Source organism: Dipodomys spectabilis, unplaced genomic scaffold (assembly GCF_019054845.1).
Source record: "Dipodomys spectabilis isolate Male_0828 unplaced genomic scaffold, ASM1905484v1 ptg000201l, whole genome shotgun sequence".
Taxonomy (NCBI): Eukaryota; Metazoa; Chordata; class Mammalia; order Rodentia; family Heteromyidae; genus Dipodomys; species Dipodomys spectabilis.
In genome coordinates this window covers 2169591-2185515 of record NW_024870878.1, presented here as the reverse complement: position 1 = coordinate 2185515, position 15925 = coordinate 2169591, and the positions used below count along the sequence as shown (strand labels likewise).

The window sequence follows — 15925 nt, the reverse complement described above, 5'->3', positions numbered from 1 at the left end:
GATGACTCACGGAGAGTCAGAAAGCTATTCGGCTTTCTCATCTTTCTCTCCTGCTTAAAAGGCTCTTGCATACTGTCCACCATTGAGGCAGAGCAGGTAGCCTTACTTCTCAGGGAAATAATACAGTTGTTTGAAGCTGAACAGGTTTTTCCATCTGTGACTCACACCTTTCCCACATGAATAGATAATTAAGATTTAAAGATTGCAATTTACAAAGCCTTTCTTCTAATTCCAGCTGGTCTAAACTAAAACAAAGACTTATTAAACAAGTCAAGTAGACTAAAGAATCAATGGTTAGCCCCCAAATCTGATGCCTTAGAGTATTGTTTTCAAAGATAATAATTCTAATCTAGGTACATCCTATGTCTGAAATCAAATGCTGGTCTGTGTGTGTGGAGGGAGGGGGGTGTACTTTTATCCATACTGTGTATGAATATGCTTTTTGTTTTCCTGATAAACTGGTCTACAGGCTTGAAACAGGTTTAGTCAGGACAATCTTGGGTGAGATTGCTAGGTCTGAATGAAGCTTAATGCTCATTAATATTGTAGAAAACTGCCTGTGGCTGCAAATAGTTTTGTGGAGGAGTTGCCTTTGTATTTGGAGCCTGCCTAGTTAGCTTCCTTCCGCCACTGTTGTACCCAAGTCTTACTTGAAAGAAGCTGTCCCATTCTTTGTACTTGCTTTGTCTCTGCTGCTTCACTGAGCTTATTTTCTCAGCTGCCTGTAGTAATGCCTCTTCCCCCCCCCCCCCCCCCCCAGTGTTCCTTTGGTCCTTCTTGGGATGAGTTCTTTTACCTTTGGTGCTAGAAACATAAAATGATCATTTAAAACCTTGGTGTCAGGAACTGCCTACATTCTAAGCTCTTATTCTTGGTGAATAATAATGGCACTTGGTATTATGATACAGTACACTGATGTGAAATTACTGCATTTGAGATGTCCTTAATAAAAAAAAATTGAAGGTATTCAAATCACCTTTCTAACCTGTGCAGAAGGCTGTTTCTGTAGTATCCATAATGGAGCTAGACTTGGTGATACATACCTCTAGCCTCAGCCACTCAGTAGTCTAAGATGGGAAAAGCACTAAAGTCCAGAAACTTGAGACTATACTGAGTGGGAAAAAAAGACAAAAATGAAGTTATATTGCTTGTAATAAAAAAAAAAAATAGAGAAACTCAGAGCTCCCGGGGCTGGGAAGGTGGCTCAGTGGTAGAGTGCTTGCCTTGCATGCATGAGGCCCTGGGTTCGATTCTCCAGCACCACGTAAGCAAAAAGGAAAAAACCGGAAGTGGTACTGTGGCTCAAGTGGTAGAGCGCTAGCCTTGAGCTGAAGAACTGAGGGACTGCCGGGCGCTGGTGGCTCACGCCTGTAATCCTAGCTACTCAGGAGGCTGAGATCTGAGGATCGCGGTTCAAAGCCAGCCCGGGCAGGAGAGACCGTGAGACTCCTATCTCCAATAAACCACCAGAAAACCGGAAGTGGCGCTGTAGCTCAAGTGGTAGAGTGCTCGCCTTGAGCTGAAGAGCTGAGGGACAGCGCCCAGGCCCAGAGTTCAAGCCCCACGGCCGACAAAAAAAAAAAAAAAAGAACTGAGGGACAGCGCCCAGGCCCAGAGTTCAGGCCCACTACCGGACCCAAAAAAAAAAAAAAAAAAGAGAGAAACTCAGAGCTCCCTTAGCTAGATATTTTGTCTTTCTATAGAAAAAATCTCTGTGACATACATCAAGTTGGACATTATTTTCTTTCTTTCTTTTTTGTTTTTTTGCCATTATTTTCTATTCCATCTCTACACTCTCAAAATCTTTTTTTTTTTTTTTCCTGTCAGTCATGGCTTGAACTCTGGGCCTGGGTGGTGTCCTTGAACTCTTCAGCTTAAGGCTAGCGTTCTACCACTTGAGCCACAATGCCACTTCTGGTTTTCTTGTGGTTTACTGGAGATAAGTTTCACGGACTTTCCTGTGTGGGCTGGGTTTGAACTGTGATCCTCATATCTCAGCCTCCTAAGTAGCTAGGATTACAGGTGTGAGCCACCGGCGCCTGGTAACACTCAAAATTTTTAGAGTAAATAGGCTCACTTAAGTAATCATTTTGCTTATAACGTTTCCTGGGATTCTGGTCATCCTTATAATCCCTGTATGGTTTCCAATTTACCCATGAGCCTCTAAAAACATGGAATCCAAAACAGCACAAAGGCAGCTGTGTGGCTCTTGACATAGAGCATGAAACAGCATGACGTTGATGGGAATGAGGAGAGAAAAGAGGAAACCTGAGGGACTTTGTCATTTATTTTGACAGCTATGGGAAGCTACTAAATGACAATCAGATGTGCATTTTTAGAAGAAAAAAAAAATCCCTCTGTTGGCTAGAGGCCCAAATAACATGGGCCAGACAAGGAACAATTGCATCAATCCAGGGAAACCCACTGACAGCCTGAATTAGGACAGGAGTCATGTGAAGCAGCATAGAGGTTACAAACTGCTCCACACCCTCGTTCGAGGGATGCAGAAAAAAGGCAAGGGTTATGGCTAGAGCCCATACAGAAGGCAGAGTGGAGCCGCAAACATTGTGTGAGCTTCAGAACCAGGCCAAGGGTTTGGTCCTTGTTCTACCATTTCTGGCTGTTTGCTCTTCAGTAGTTTTATCTTCACTGACGGTCAATATTCTATTTGTAAAATTTTTCCTTCAGTCATGGTGCTTGAACTCAGGACCACCTTGGCACTGTCCCTGAGCTCTTTCACTCAAGGCTAGTGCTCTATCACTTTGAGCCACAGCACCACTTCTGGTTTCCTAGTGGTTAGAGAGAAGAGTCTCACAGACTTTCCTGCCTGCTCTGTCTTTGAACAGTTAACCTTAGATCTCAGCCTCCTGAGTAGCTAGGATTACAGATGTGAGCCACTAGCACCCAGCTATCATATCACCCTTTAAAGCCGGGATCTTATAAAGGCTAAATACAATGAGGGAGAAAGTATTTAGTTCAGCACAGAGTATTGTGTAGTAAGTACTTAGTATAGGACTAAGCACTTGGTTGATTTGTTGGCTGATTGGTTGGTTGACTGGCTGGATAGCTGATTGATTTGTTGGGGTAGTGGAGTAAGTTTGGAGGGAAAGAGACGACAACACCATAGTAATAGTTTGTATTTGGATAGTGGTTTCAATTGTTTTTATGTCTAGTATCTCATTTCATATTTGTTAGCCCAATGAGTTCCCTTCTCATAACCTAGTATGCTCCTTCCCCTCTCCATAGCATGCTCCCTTCCTAGGCATCACTAGGCCCATTTAGTAAAGGTAGTAAATAATCAGCCTCCAACCCCCTTTACCTTGGGATGGCACACCTCTGGGGCAGCTACCACCATAGAAGGCAGCAAGAGCCCCTTAGAGTGACCTGAAGGTCTGGGCAGCTGCAAAGCCCCTCATCTACTATTTGGACAGCAGCCATAAATCCTAGTCCGCCATAATGAAGCCCTGGCCCTCACATCCACACCAGGGTCTCCACCTCCTAGCCCCATCTAGCCCCTCCTAAACCTCCTAGGTTATATAGGTCACCTCAGACAATATGCAGTGCTTCTTCTCACTTCTCCCTTGTGAGAAGGGGTCTTGCTGGCCCCTTTCCCGGTGATAAACCTTTCTTTGCTCTCTGTACCTGGATGCCTACATCATTTTCTGGCAAAGTCCAAATAATCTAACAATATTCAAAAGAACTCTAAAAGTCTCATTTTATTAATTTGTAGGACCACATCCTAGGAAAGTAATCCAAAATGAGAACAAATGATGAAAAATGCATCTGAGATATGGCAAATTTTAAAAAACAATGCAATTTGCCTATATAGAATAATTTCAATTATGAATTTAAAGTAGACTAGGGGAAAATATAATATTTTTTCTGGATAATGAGGATATTTTAAATAATTGTTCTTAATATGGTTCTGTGTTTTTCAATTTTTCTATCATGGATATATGTTATTTTTATAATGTAAGGAATCATAGTTCACTTCTACTGTTTTCCTTTATTTTATTAACCATACCTGTATAGGTACAGTCTTTATTTTTAAAACACTAACACTTTTGATGGAAGTGTTAATAATAAATTATAACTCCTTTTTTCGTATTTGTGCTCACAATGGGGCTTGAACTCAGGGCCTCTTACTCTTTCTTCACTTTTTTACTCAAGGCTGGTGTTCTACCAGTTGAGACATACCTCCACTTTTTGTTGGCTGATTGAAGATGAAAGTCTTACATACTTTTCAGCCAGGGCCAGCTTTGAACCACAATCCTCAGATGTTAGTCCCTTGAGTAGGTAGAACTACAATCAAAACCCACAAGCACTTGGCTACTATAATTAACTCTTGTTAAAACATCTTACTAGCCGGACATTTTCCTAACTCATTTACAGTGAATTTATTCAAATTATAAACAGCTTTTGTCTCATTAGATTTTTTTCCTTTTGGCTATATAATCAAAAGGTCTACTTGAACTGATTAAATAACAATAATCCTTCCAATCAGAACCTCAGTTCATGTATTCTTGACTTTCTTGGTCCTCCTGATGTAGCAGTACTTCCACCCACAGGCTAACAGTGAGCCCTTTGATATAGTTCGAAGTCCTAGTCTATTCTGTTCAGGAAATGTTCAGAAGAAAAGATAGCTTTGGTGTAACCTTCGAAATAAGACTCCTCAGATTCTGTGGCCTGACCACTTAAATCATATCCCCAACTCTTGAATCAATAACCAAGGCCTAAGGGTAGAAAGAGAGGGTGAAAGTGCTGAATACTTAAGCCATACAGGACCTTTCGGGAACTGGAGGAGGGACAGTGTGGGGGTAGGGTGGAAAACCAAATGCAAATCAAATAGGAATTAGGGGAAAGATGCCAAGTAGGTATCATGCCCATAATTCCAATTCTTGAAGGCTGCCCTGGGCAACATAGTAAGACTCTAGCACAAAACAAAGACAATGCCTGACAAGACATGTACTCATTACCTTACTGATGTAGCTGTAACCTCTCTGTACAGCATTTTTACAAGAAAATAAAATTTAAAAAAACAAATAAATAAATAAGGTGCTAGCCAGACACTGGTGGCTTATGTCTATAATTCTAGCTACTCAGGAGGCTGATATCTGAGGTTCAATATTCAAAGCCAACCTAGGCAGAAAATTTCATGAAACTCTGGTTTCCAATTCAACAGTGAAAAGCCAGAAGTGAAGTTGTGTCCCAAGTGGTAGAGCACCAGCCTTGAGCAAAATAGCCACGGAAGAGCTTGAGGCCCTGAGTTCAAGCCCCTGTACTGACACAAAAAAATAATAGTTAAAAATAATAATAAAATAAAATCTCAGGGTAGCCAAACACAAAAGAAATTGCTGTATAGAGTACATCAAATGGAATTAAAGATTTGAGGAGACCAGAATAGTCATTGTAGCTACTTGAAGGATTTCTTCCCAATAGTAAGGTATTTAAGAAACTGTATATTTAACTTTTAATTTCATATTCAGAACAACTCCCTGAGGCTTAGAGAGAATAAATAATTTTCTACCTCTTTTTAACACAGTCTCTCTTAAGCATTAATCTAGACACATACTGCTTCAACATAACCAGATATTTTATTGTTGGAAATGAATGTTTTCTGCTTTTCCATGCAAAACACTTCTATAGATGACTAAACCTCAGGTCTTCAAACTCTGGAGAGCTCTTCATGTGGCTGTGTCTCCTGATTTCTTAGGAGAACTCTTTCCGGATCACATTTTCTGGCTGGCCTCCTTAAAGCACAGTCAGCAGCATTCAAAACAGCCCTGGATGCCTGCCCTGCAGGGACTTTTGATGATGCCTGTACTATTTTGAGATAAAAAGAGTTCTGCATCCAGCAGTCCAGAAACATATTTGAACATCAGCTTTTAAAAATCCCTTGTTCCATTTTATATGATGAAGGCTGCAGAAGACTTGAGCTCTTTCCAGCCCTACTAGAGGCAGCTGGCTTTTGCTGTGTTCGCAGTGAGTTGCAGATTAGACAAGGCATTCATCACCATGCAGTGACTAACAGCACTGTCCCGACTTCAGATATTACTAATCTCTGAATGTCTAGATTTGCTCCAGATCTTTTTTAAAAAGCAGAGTTGATATCATCTGTGCTGTGCTGATATTCATACACTTATTTATATGAGCATGGTAAAATATTGAGTTAAAACTTGTCTTAAGAAGTTTTTGTGGGCTGGGACGGTGGCTCAGTGGTAGAGTGCTTGCCTTGCATGCCTGCGGCCCTGGGTTCGATTCCTCAGCACCACATAAGCAAAAAGAAAAAAAGCCGGAAGTGGTGCTGTGGCTCAAGTGGTACAGCGCTAGCCTTGAGCTGAAGAGCTGAGGGATAGCGCCCAGGCCCAGAGTTCAGGCCCCACGACCGGACCCCCCCCCAAAAAAAGAAATTTTTGTGTGTGTACCAGTACTGAGACTTGAACTCAAGGTCTGGGCATTGTTTCTTAGCTTTTCTGATCAAACTGGCACTCAACCATATGAGTCACAGATGTATTTCCAGCTCTGTGATGGCTAATTGGAGACTCAGATCTCAGCCTGTCCTGCTCAGGTTGGCTTTGAATCATAATCCTCAGGTCTCAGCCTCCTGTGTAGTTAGAATTACAGGCATGGGTTACCAGCACCTGATGTCAACTTAAGAACTTTTGTTTTTAAAAAACCAAAAACATAAAAACCTCAGGGCCCATGTTTTCTATTATATGTGGATGATAGATCTAAATTATAAACACACATAATTATAAGTACAGAGTCATATGCATATAAATAAACATTGTCTAACGTATGTGATTCTCAGGAAAGATTTGAAATGGTCTAACTCCTTTAAACAACTAACTTAAGTTAAAAACATGAATATCAGGAAGTGAAACATGTTGTCTGAAGGGGAATGAAAGTGGGGAGGGAGGTAAATGGATGGAGAGAGGAAGGGTAGGTGAAAACAGTCATAATATTCAATGTAGATGTGTGAAAACGGAACCAGGTAATTTGAGGGGAGGGGTGGGGCTGGGAGAGATGGGGGAGAATGATGAAAGGGGTGACACTGAGCAAGATGAATTGTACTTATAAATTAGTATGTCAAACTGAAACCCTTTTGTACAGCTACTTAAAGATAATAAAAATTAAAATAAATATGGGTGGGAACAGGAGGGAAAAACTGGGAGAGATCAAGAAAAGAGGTGACATTGTCCAAAAAGAAATTTACTCATTACTAGACTTAAATAACTCTAACTCCTCTGTACATCATCTTTATCATAACAATTTAAAAGAGAAAAAGAACCAGGCACTGGTAATTCACACCTGTAATCCTAGCTACTCAGGAGTCTGAGATCTGAAGATCATGGTTTGAAGTCAGCCCACGCTGGAAAGTCTGTGAGATTCTTATTTCCAATTAATCACCAGAAAACTAGGAGTGGTCCTGTGGCTCAAAGTGCTTGCCTTGAGCAAAAAAGCTCAGGGACAGAGCCTAGGCACTGAGTTCAAGCCCAGTGAAAAAAACAAAGAGAGAGAGAGAGGACAGAGAGACAGAGAGGGAAAGAGAATATTAAAAAGAATTTTTGTTAATGGGACAATATGTTATAGTTGAAGTGATAAAATTTCATTTTCCCCTTTAAGATGCATACTGAAAAATACAGGTGAAAGTAAAAAAGAAAATATCAGGTTGCTTTGAAAGAAGGGATTTTAAGAGGGAGACCAAAGTGAAGGTTCAATATAATAATTTCAAATTGCATACCAATTTTTACAATTACTCTTTGATGATATGTGTACCTTTCAAATCTGATAGGAATATTTACATAGAAGTGCAGAGGAAAACTATAAAGCACATTCATGGAGAACTGATATGTGTGAGAGAATGTTACTTGACTGTCACAAGATCAAGTTCATATCACCAGATAAAAAGACTGTAACACTTTCATGTGATAAAGATTGATGTATGGCATAATAACCAATCCTTTCAAGGCAAAGTTATTCTTCTGGTGGTTCTTTTTCATCTTTTGCTCTTGGCTGCTGCCCTAGATAGATTAAGGTTGAAGCTTTCAGGATGTAAGAGGTCAGATTTATGAATTCTGGGTTAGGAGGTCTAAGGATTTCTGCCTTCAAGACTAAGGAAAGAAGTTGGACTCCCATGGCTCACACTTGTAATCCTAACTACTCAAGAGGCTGAGATCTGAGGATTGTGCTTTAAAGCCAGATGGGACAAGAAAGTCTGTGAGACTCATTTCTAATTAACCACAAGAAAGCTGAAAGTAGAACTTGGGCTCAAGTGGTAGGGCACTAGCTTTAAGATACAAAGCTAAGGGGCAGTGTCAGGCCCTGAGTTCAAGCCCCAGTAGTACATGCCCCCCCCCCAACCCCCCCCCCCCCCGCTTGTGTAAAAATAAAAATTAAAATAAAGAATAGGGAAAGAATGGCTTTCTACTTCTTCATCTATTTGTCAATTTGCTTAGATCTGTTTTTTTAAAAACTGCTTTCTTGATTTTATTTCAAAAGTACACATGGTTACAAAACTAAGCAAGTTTTCATTTTGACAAAATTGGTTCTTACAATCTTTAAAATCTGCACCATTGGATATCTAAGCCAGATATTTTAGATATAAAATCTGAGGGGCTGGGAAGGTGGCTCAGTGGTAGAGTGCTTGCCTTGCATGCATGAGGCCCTGGGTTCGATTTCTTAGCACCACAGAAGCAAAAAGAAAAAAGCCGGAAGTGGCGCTGTGGCTCAAGTGGTAGAGTGCTAGCCTTGAGCTGAAGAGCTGAGGGACAGCGCCCAGGCCCAGAGTTCAGGCCCCATGACCAGACCCCCCCCCCAAAAAAAAAATCTGAAACAGACACTATCGATACTCCATTTTGCAAATGTAAAGTGTCAAAGTACATTTTTCAATAGTACACGTGTATTTATCACTAAAATTCACAGGGACAAGTAGTGAATCATTAAATTGTGATTCTCTTAACTTTTGTCAAATTAGAAGACACAGAGCCCCTTCTTGGATGAAATCTTTCATGTTCATATCCAAAACCAACAACTGGTATCACTATATTCTTTTTTTTGTTGGGGGGGGGGGGGACAGGCAGAGGGAATTGGTCATGGGGTTTGAACTCAGGACCTGGGCACTGTCCCTAAATTCTTTCACCCAAAGTTGGTATTCTATCACTTTGAGCCACAGTGTCCCTTCCAGTTTTGTGGTGGTTGATTAGAGATAAGAATCTCAGAGCTGGGCTAGGAAGGTGGCTCAGTGGTAGAGCGCTTGACTTGCAAGCCAGAGGCCCGGGGTTCGATTCCTCAGCACCACATAAGCAAAAAGAAAAAAGCTGGAAGTGGCGCTGTGGCTCAAGTGGTAGAGCGCTAGTCTTTTTTTTTTGGGGGGGGGTCCGGTCGTGGGGCCTGAACTCTGGGCCTGGGCGCTGTCCCTCAGCTCTTCAGCTCAAGGCTAGCGCTCTACCACTTGAGCTTTTTGCTTATGTGGTGCTGAGGAATCGAACCCAAGGCCTCAAGCATGCAAGGCAAGAGCTCTACCACTGAGCCTCCTTCCCAGCCCGAGTGCTAGCCTTGAGCTGAAGAGCTGGGGGACAGCGCCCAGGCCCAGAGTTCAGGCCCCACGACCGGACCCCCCCCCCCCCCCCCAAAAAAAAAGAATCTCGGAGCTGGGAAGGTGGCTCAGTGGTAGAGTGTTTGCCTTGCATGCATGAGGCCCTGGGTTCAATTCCTCAGCACCACATATGCAGAAAAAGTCATAAATGGCATTGCGGCTCAAGTGGTAGAGCACTAGCCCCACAACTGCCAAAAAAGAAAGACAGACAGACAGACAGAAAGGAAAGAAAGAAAAAAAGAAAGAGCAGGCTCACAGATTTTCCTGCCTGGGCTGACTCTGAACCACGATCCTCAGGTCTCAAGCCATCTGAGTAGCTAGGATTACAGCATGAGCCACCAGCACCTGGCCACTATATTCTTAAATTACAAAAGAAAATAAACATTTTTTTTGTAAAACTTGATTTTAATTGAGGCTAGTGTTACCATCCACAAGATAAATTGTCAGCCTTCTGTAGAAAAAGATAAGCACCAATTTGCTTAGATCTTTACAAAACTGTCTTAGGTATTCAACCTTGAGATCTGTTGTTTCCTAGCCTCACTTACATTATGTGTCATCCCCAATTTAAGTGCAGAACTATCTGATAAAAACCAAAGTCAGCTCTCAGCCATCCATCTATATTGTCCAAGACCTATGTCTTAGTTTCTCAACCTGCTAACCTTCTATTCCCTTGAGGAAGTGAAAGTGCAGCCTTTTTTCAAGTTTAGCCCAGTTTGAGCAATCCTGGTGAAAGGGCATTTGAGAGTAAAAAGAAGAAGAAAGACACATAGAAAATCATAGTGAGACAACTAAGGCAAATTATTTAGGTTGGTTATATAAGGTGTGTGTGTCTGTGTGTGCGCATGCACATGCATGCGCATGTGCACACCAGCCTAGGGCTTGAACATAGGGCCTGGGCACTGTCCCTAAACTTAATTTCATCAGGCTAGTTCTCTGCCACTTGAGCCTCAGCTCCACTTCCAGTTTTTTGGTAGGTAATTGGAGATAAAGAGTCTCACAGAAGCCGGTCACTAGTGACTCACAACTGTAATCCTAGCTACTCAAGAGATCTGAAGACAGCGGTTTGAAGCCAGTCTGGGCAGGAGAGTGCATGAGACTCTTAATCCCAATAAACTAAAAAGTGGCTGTTACTCAAATGGTAGAGTACTAGCCTTGAGCCAAAGAAGTTCAAGAACAGCGCCCAGGCCTTGAGTTCAAGCCTCAGGACTGGAAAAAATAAATAAATAAAGTCTCACAGACTTTCTTGCCTATGCTGGCTTTGAACCATGATCCTCAGATCTCAGCCTTCTAAGTAGCTGGTTTATAAGCATGAGCCACTGGCACCCAGCTAAGTTCTACTTCTTACCCAAAAACAAATACCATATGTTTTATAAATACTTCAGATTGCTTAGAATTAGCAGTTATTTCTGCCTGCTACCAAGTCATAAGAATAATTAAATATTAATTAGCATTAAGGAAAATTGGAAGTTCATAAGCAGTTACTGATGCCTTAAGTGTTGACATATGCTACAAAATTTGGGGCCACAAATATTCTGTATTTGTGTGGTGATGACTATAATTTCTAAAACTAAATCGAGATACATGATCTGATAGTGAGAAGATTCTTTCTGTGCATGTGTGTGTACCTGGGGTTGAACTTGGGCTGTTTTTTTCCCTTAAAGCTGTTGCTCTACTGCTTGAGTCCACTTCTGGCTTTTTGCTGGCTTCTTAGAGATAAGATTCTCAATTTTTCTTCCTAGACTGGCTTTGAACCACATCCTCTGATCTCAGCCTCCTGAGTAGCTAAGATTGCAGGTATGAGCCACTGGTGTCCAGCCACCATGCACTCTTGACAGTTAAAATAGTGTTTTCCCATTCTACTTCCTATTTATAGTTGCAGTCATTATTGTATATTATGTGGCTTTGGCCTTACTCAAATACTTCTATTAAGATAAAAGCCCAGAGAAAGAACATGTGTTCAAAACAAAGAGAAATCTAAAATGCAGTAGCAGCAAAGTAATGAGCAGTCATGATGCTTAGAGATTTAATATTCTTCGGCAATGTTAAGTCATTATTTTTTTAATAAACTTTATTTTCTGGAATAGCTGTTAGGCTGTGTTTTAAATGTTTACAATTCTCACATATCTGATTTGCAAGATCAAAAAGACAAAAGCACAATCCTGCTATATTCAGCCCTGTGAAGATTATCCACGTAGTACTGAACACAATTTTCATTTTCCTAATACAAGAAAGATGTATGGGGAGGACAGGGAAGGAATGTAAGGGATGGTAGGGGAAAAACAAAGGAGGAGGCAACAATGCTTGATAAGAAATGTACTTATTACCTTGCTCGTGTGATTGTAACCCCTCTGTACATATTTTTACAATAAAAAACTTATTTTTAAAAAAAGAAAGATGTATATAATGGGAATTGTCCAAAAGACTCATGCAAAACGTTTTTTGGGAGGTTGGTCCTGGGGCCTAAACTCTGGGCATAGGCACTGTCCCTCAGCTCTTTAACTCAAGGCTAGCCCTCTACCACTTGAGCCAAAGCACCACTTCCGGCTTTTTCTGAGGAGTCGAACCCAGGGCTTCATGCATGCAAGGCAAACACTCTACCACTGAGCTACCTTCCCAGCCCTCATGCAAAACATTTGAAGGCTTGAAATCAAGCCACATGTAACTTACCATACAGGTGTACTAGCACATATGGGAGTATAATGAAGGCTCAAGTTTATTATACACCATTTATAATAGCAAAAGATTAGAATTCAGATCCATTTAAGATTCACAAATATGAATGATGACATATCTATCTATATGATGAATTCACTGCAGGCATAAAAATATTCAGGAGCCTTACTTGGTGGTGCACACCTCTCACCCCAGTACTTTGGAGACTGAAGAAGTCTAGGCTCCATAGCTAGTTCCAGGTCATCTTGAGCTACACAATGAAACCTTGTTTTACAAAAGCAAGAGAGAAGAAACAAAAAGAAAAGATCAAGGAAATGTTACATTCTATTAAGAAGATGTCTCCAAGATTCATTGTTAAATGAAGCAAGCAAGACTTGTATGCAATATGCTACCTTCATATTAAAAGGTAAAGAAAGAGCTAGGTGTGGTGGTACACATCTACGATCCCAGCACTGAAGAGGCTGATGCAGGAGAATCACAGTGAGTTTGAGGCAAGCTTCAACTACGTAGTGAGACTGTCAAAAAAAAAAAAAAAAAAAAAAAGGAACTCAGGTGGCTCACACCTGTACTCTTAGCAACTCAGGAAGCTGAGACCTGGGGATTATGGTTCAAAGCCATCCCTGGCAGGAAAGTCAGAGACTCTTATCTCTAATTAATCACTGTACTGGTACTGTGGCTCAAAGTGGTAGAACACTAGTATTCAGCAAAATTGCTCAGGGCCAGTGTCCAGCCCTGGAGTTCAAACCTCATGACCACCACCAACAACAACAACAAAAAGGAGTATAGCTCACTAGTAGAGTACTTGCCTAGCATACATGATACCCTGATTCATTTCCTAGCTGATATACTGATATACATGGATACCTTTGGTATTTAAATGAAATTAAGTCTGAAACTATGGACATGAAACCAATCACAGTGATGGGCTTTAAAAGGAAAATGAGAACTACCTGGATGGGTAAAACAGGGAGGGAGAAAACAATGTTTTCTTTGATAGCTTTGTACACATTTGTGTGTGTGTGTGTGTGTGTGTGTGTGTGTGTGTGTGTATCTGTATGTGTACCAGTACTAAGGCTTGAACTCAGGGTCTGGAGTTCCTAGCTTTTTTGCTCAAAGCTGATACTCTATCACTTAAACCGCATCTCCATCTCTACATTTTTTTTGCTGGGGAAAATAGAGTCTATTGGGCTGGTTTCAAGCTTCAGTTCTTAGATCTCAGTCTTTTGAGTAGATAGGACCACAGGCATGAGCTACCTGTACCCCGGCTCCTTTGTATACATTTGTATTACTTATTTAAAAAAAAAGAAAATTTTACATGAAGGACAAGTAAGGAAAGAAGGATGGGAGGGATGAGGATTTAGACTGTGTCTACTATATAGTTATGGATGGCCCCAGTAACTCTTATCTGAATGTCTCCTCGATCAGTGTGAATTACCACATAGTTAATTCATTTGAACAATGAATGCATGGTGCCACCACATAGTTCACTCATAGCTCAAAAACATGGCCCTAATTCACAAAGGAGAATATTAAATTAGTAGCTGATTAAAAAACAACAACAGAAAAAGAACAAGTCAATGAAAGAAGAATGCACTTATCATTTGTAAACTGATTTCCCATATGGTATCTTATTTGATTCATCATTACAAAAATCATTATGAAGTATACAATACAGAAATTTCTATTTTCATATTATAGATAAGAAATGGGGGACTAGGAAGGTGGCTCAGTGGTAGAGTGCTTGCCTTGCATGCATGAGGCCCTGGGTTCCATTCCTCAGTACCACATAAGCAGAAAAAGCCTGAAATGGCGCTGTGGCTCAAGTGGTAGAGTGCTTGCCTTGAGCTGAAGAGCTGAAAGACAGTGCTCAGGCCCATGACCAATAAAAAAAGAAAAGAAAAGAAAAGAAAGAGAAAAAAACAGGAATGGAAACAAGGACATGAATACTTGCTGATGGATGGCCTCAGCTACTATCACACAATTCTTTTTGTGTATGCGATGCAGGGAACCAAACCTATTCCCTTGCACATGCTAGACAAGCACTCTACCAGTGAGCCAACTCCTAGCCTCTAGGATATGGCCTCTGAAATCGGAACTAGCTTGAAAACTATGAGGTGTCATCACCAAAGGCTAAGTCACTGGACTCCTTAGAATTACTTAGGCCATATTAAAATAATTCCTGTTTGTTGTTTTCTCTTTCTCTTCTCTCTGTTACTAATTTTTCTATATTTTGGTCCAGGGATTTTGCTGACTTTCTGACTTGATTCATTTTTGTGTGTGCCAGTACTGTGGCTTGAACTCAAGATTTTTTACTCACTTGGCTTTTTTTACTCAAAGTTGGTGCTCTTCCACTTGAGCCACACCTCCATTTCTGTTATTTATTTATTTATTTATCTATGCTGGTTAATTCGAAATAAGAGTATCATAGACTTTTCTGCCTGGGCTAGCTTGAATAGTAATACTCAGATGTCAGCCTCCACTGTAGCTAGGATTGCAAGTATAAGCCACAATGCAGGACTCTGACTTGATTATTTCATAATAAAAAGCAAAGAAAACTTTCTAAAAATCTCGAATCCATTTGATGTTAAATTTATGTAACTAGGAATCAGGAAGAGGCTGGGCACCAGTGGCTCATTTCTATAATCCTAGCTACTCAGTAGGTTGACATCTAAGAATCTGTTCAAAGCCAACCCCAGGCAGAAAAGTCTCTCTGAGACTCTTATCTCCAATTAACCACTCAAAAATCGGAGGTGGAGTTGTGACTCAAACTAGTAGAGTGCTAGCCTTGAGGAAAAGAACTCAGGGACAGATTCAGGCTGAGTTCAAGCTCACAGACAAAAAAAGAAAAAGAAAAAAAAAGAAAAGAATCCTGAAGAAAGATGATTAAATTACAGGCCCCTAGCCTCTCTGTAAAGATACTGATTCATAGGGGTGCCTCAAGTGGTATTGAATACCAGCCTTGAGCTGGTGTTCAACAAACTAAAAGAAATAAAGTACAAGGGGCTGGAAATGTGGCTTAGTGGTAGAGTGCTTGCCTAGCATGCATGAAGCCCTGGGTTCAATTCCTCAGTACCACATAAACAGAAAAGACCAAAACAGAAATAAAGTACAAGGCCCTGATTCAAGCTCTAGCACACACACACACACACACACACACACACACACACACACACACACACACACACAGATGCTGACTCACTGGGTCATAGGTACCCAGGAATATATATACTACATATATATTTATATGTGTAGATATACTTATATATGTAATATTATAATACTATATAGTTATAGGTTATGTATACATAATATATTATATAATATGCATGCATATTATATATAATATGTACACAATTATTCTTATTCAGACAATCTGAGCATTGACCTACCTAACACAATCAACAATAAGCAAGATTATTTGTGAGTAGTATTGCTGTGGCCGATTAAAATCAGTCTTCTCAGATGCTCTCTGCAAGCTCATTACCGCTAATACAAAGAGGCAAAGATGAGCTCTGAGTGATGATTAATCCCTAGGGAGTTGACAAAAGGCCGAGGGTGACAGCATACCAGGCTAAAATTTGCTTGTTTTTCAGGGAAAGATGCAAGATTAAATAAAAATTCATCAAATTTCTTTCCTTTACCTCTGAAACTCAA

At 40.6% G+C, this 15925-nt stretch overlaps 1 protein-coding gene across 4 annotated transcripts in view; it reads right to left on the bottom strand.

Annotated features, from left to right (window-relative positions):
* Window positions 1-15456, bottom strand: part of Aplp2 (amyloid beta precursor like protein 2) — a 101069-nt gene extending 85613 nt beyond the window's left edge. For all 4 annotated transcript variants that reach the window (XM_042696183.1, XM_042696186.1, XM_042696188.1 and 1 more), the window contains exon 1: window positions 15421-15456. The gene's annotated coding sequence lies outside the window, so the exon portion shown is untranslated. The remainder of the gene's footprint in view (window positions 1-15420) is intronic.
* Window positions 15457-15925: the final 469 nt, after the last annotated feature.